This window comes from Beta vulgaris, chromosome 6 (genome assembly GCF_026745355.1).
Source record: "Beta vulgaris subsp. vulgaris cultivar EL10 chromosome 6, EL10.2, whole genome shotgun sequence".
In the NCBI taxonomy this organism is placed as follows: Eukaryota; Viridiplantae; Streptophyta; class Magnoliopsida; order Caryophyllales; family Amaranthaceae; genus Beta; species Beta vulgaris.
In genome coordinates this window covers 45,578,777-45,582,700 of record NC_079207.1, presented here as the reverse complement: position 1 = coordinate 45,582,700, position 3,924 = coordinate 45,578,777, and the positions used below count along the sequence as shown (strand labels likewise).

The window sequence follows — 3,924 nt, the reverse complement described above, 5'->3', positions numbered from 1 at the left end:
TCTTGTAAGACAAGTTAGGATGATTTCTCAACCTTGATTGTATGTGTTGGAGTATGGGTTGTTCGGCTGATATGTTTGAAAAGCATTAACTTGTTCGAGAGAACTCCGACACTTTGTGCCCAATGTCCAACTGTACCACAATTATCACACAAAATCACGGATGTAGTACCCAAAGCAGCAACACTTGCAGGAGAGGAGAGTGCATATTGTCAAGTTATTGCTGATTGCATTCATCTGTGCAGCTAATAGGATATAGAATCTATCTCATGCTTTCCACCCTTGTTAGCTTAGTCCTCGAGGATTACCATATTGAGAGTTGTGGATAGCCATCTCCTCGATCAAATCATGTGCACATCAATTTCTAGTTTCATGAATCTCCCATTTGCTGCAGAGTCAAGGATAAGTCTCGAGTTGTTCCCCAAACCATTGTAGAATCCCTGAACTAGGAACCATTTTTGTAGACCATGATGGGGACATTCTCTCTGAAGATCTTTAAATCTTTCCCATGCCTCATGTAAAGACTCATCAGTCCCTTGGGTGAATTTGTAATCTGACTACGCAACCTAGTTGTCTTCTCTGGAGGGTAGTACTTTCTGTAGAAAGCTAGAGCCAAGGTATTCCAATCAGTGATCCCAAGAGTGGCTCGATTAATCCCATTGTACCACATCTTTGCCTTGTCTCGAAGTGAAAATGGGAAAAGAATCTCCCGAATCTGATCTTGTGTCACTCCCTGCTGCTTAATGGTAGAGCAATATTGGCAGAAATCTGATAATGAAGATTGGGTCTTCATTAGGTCCACCACCAAATTGTTTTCTTTCGATCATGTTTAGCAATGCAGGTTTGATCTCGAAATTTACAGCTTCGATTTCAGGCATTTGATTGCTCTTGGGAAGTTCAGCCAAAGAGGGTTGGGAAAAGTCAGTAAGCCTCCGAGCCATCTCTGATTCTGGGGAGCAATAGAGACAATGCTGGTAGAATCAGAGTCAGAATCCAAAGGATTATCTTCCCTTGGATTATCTCGCAACTGTCTGGAAAAGTTCTTCTGTCTATGAAAGGATCTTTCGATTTCAGGATCAAATTGTAGGCAATCTGAACTCAAACTCCTGCGCATAGAAGAACTAAGAACAAACAATTAAGAATTTTGTCCCAAAGAACAAGTGTTCTCTGAGACGAGAGTGTATAATCTAGACTCAAAACAATTAAAGAAAATGGAACAAAACCGTTTCCCCGGCAACGGCGCCAAATTTTGACAGGCTAAAGTCGTATCACCTTATCAAAAGTAATCCTAAAGTCCTCTAACAAATAGTAGTCAGGGAAGTAGGGTCGAATCCACAGAGAAACAGTGTTCTTTTCCTAATTGTCAGTCAAATCTAGAGTATAGGAACGAGTGTTTGTGAGTAATTATACAAACTAGCTAAACTATATCAAGAATTATCAAAATAAAAAGTCTAGGGCATAGGTTCACCAATGATAATATTTCGGGATGAAACACAAAAATCAACAATTAATAATGCAGTTAAATAGTTATTCGCTCTCTCAAGTCTAAATCAACATAGAACGTATTAACAGGCTCTCGCAATTTATTAATACCAATCTACCTATTGAAACTAGCCTTAATATCAAGTTTATACCTCTCGGCGCATAACCTAATATTGCAACACTATAACAATCAAATCTGGCCAAATTGGATTGAAATAGACATAAAAACATTCAATAGGAATCAACATGCATCAATAAAAATCAATACTTTAATAAACATCCCTTCCTAATTGATCATGGATCCCCTAAACCCTAGAAATAGACTACTCAATCATAATTGGGGAAAACATATTCATAATTAAATAAGCAAACATGAATTAATAATAAAGGATTGAATAGGAATAAGAAGAGAAAGAAATAATACCAATTGTAGAACCAATCTTGCAAAAATCAAAGCTTCTATTGAAAATTCAATGTAATTGGGGAAAAAGCAAAACTAGGGTTCTTCACTAATTGAGAGAAAAAGAGTATTAATCTCAATGAATTAATGATGGAAAAAACAAAATAGAAAATAAGATAGGAAATAATAATATTCCCTTGAGTCTTTATACCTTTCTATTTCCTAAAACAACTAGAAAAATAGAGTCTAATTCGTCAAAAGATAAAGCCTTATTCGACTAGGAAACCCGGAATAACCCGCGGCCGCGGGTTTTCGGCTGCAAAACAGCGTCAACTTTAAAGACCATATCTCGCAAACTAGAAGTCGTATCGGGGCGTGTAATATACCGTTGGAAAGTCTTCAAGTCTAGTTTCCAACCCCACTGAATCACAAATTCCGATCTCTGGATAATGAGTTATGATCAAAAGAGTGCACATGACTCAATTTCCATACTTCTTTTAATATGTTTCCGCTATGTTTGAGTTGCAATCCGACTCGAAGATGCCCTTTGGACTCCTCATTTGACTTAGCTCCTTCCTAGATGCTTCTCATGCTTAAGCTTGTCCAATAATACTCCAATTGTGTTCTCAATACCTGAAAACTATCAAAAACACCGAAAACACACACAAGAGTGATATCTTCTCAACTTAAGTAACTAATATGCAATTATGGACTAAGCATGCAACTAAATGATCCTAAAATGCAACCTAAATGCATCATGAAATACCTATATTAATATGACTCATCAGGAGGTTTCCTTATTTTGCAGGATTATGGCCGACCAAATGAGGTCTGATCGAAATGGACGAAGGCAAAGCTCGAGACGACTCCCCAAATATCATATTATAAGTTTTTACCCGAAACAGGTTGGCGCCGTCTGTGGGGATCATCAAACAAAAGGTCATAACTACCTGAGTGCGCTTACGTCGTTCATAAAAGACCAAAGTCGACCACTCTATCAAGTCAGCCAACATGGAAAAACATAGTTCGTAAAGGTCCCCTCATCAAGCCTTCGAACGCTCATGGACGTCCATCCCCAACATAGTTCGTAGAGGTCCTCTCATAAAACCTCCGAACATTCATGCAAGTTCGAGATGGCCTCGCTCGAGTCGAGTAAGGACCTCCAAAATGACAGCTCCTCGACCCCTAGACCATCAGCTCCTCGTTAGGGTCAAGAACCATGTATTCATCTTACTTGAAGAAATATATTCTAAGTACAAAAGCTCTTACAACAAGGCAATTAGAAGCTCCATGTCGAGGTTGAGGAAGTTCACCTAATCATAGCAGCTGCTCCGAGATGTCCCTCGAGATACATGGGGTCCATTATCCTCTGAGATATCTCGAGCGTAGTCGAATATGCTCCCTTGGTAGAGCTACTCCCACGCTCCCTTGGTCGAGCTACCACCTCGCTCCCTTGGTCGAGCTACCACCTCGCTCCCTTGGTTGAGCTATTCACTTGCTCCCTTGGTTGAGCTACTCCCACGCTCCCTTGGTCGAGCTACCACCTCGCTCCCTTGGTTGAGCTATTCACTCGCTCCCTTGGTTGAGCTACTCCCACGCTCCCTTGGTCGAGCTACCACCTCGCTCCCTTGGTTGAGCTACTTACTCGCTCCCTTAATTGAGCTACTCACTCGCTCCCTTATTGGTTGAGCTACTCCCACGCTCCCTTGGTCGAGCTACCACCTCGCTCCCTTGGTCGAGCTACCACCTCGCTCTCTTGGTTGAGCTATTCACTCGCTCCCTTGGTTGAGCTACTCCCATGCTCCCTTGGTCGAGCTACCACCTCGCTCCCTTGGTTGAGCTATTTACTCGCTCCCTTGGTTGAGCTACTCCTACACTCCCTTGGTCGAGCTACCACCTTGCTCCCTTGGTTAAGCTGCTCCCACGCTCCCTTGGTCGAGCTACCACCTCGCTCCCTTGGTTGAGCTAGCACCTCGCTCCCTTGGTTGAGCTATTCACTCGCTCCCTTGGCCGAGCTACCACCTCGCTCCCTTGGTTGAGGTACT

At 42.0% G+C, this 3,924-nt stretch overlaps 1 pseudogene; it reads left to right on the top strand.

Moving 5' to 3' along the window:
• The first annotated feature begins 459 nt into the window (after positions 1–459).
• LOC125499246 (small nucleolar RNA R71) lies at positions 460–558 on the top strand (annotated as a pseudogene).
• Positions 559–3,924: the final 3,366 nt, after the last annotated feature.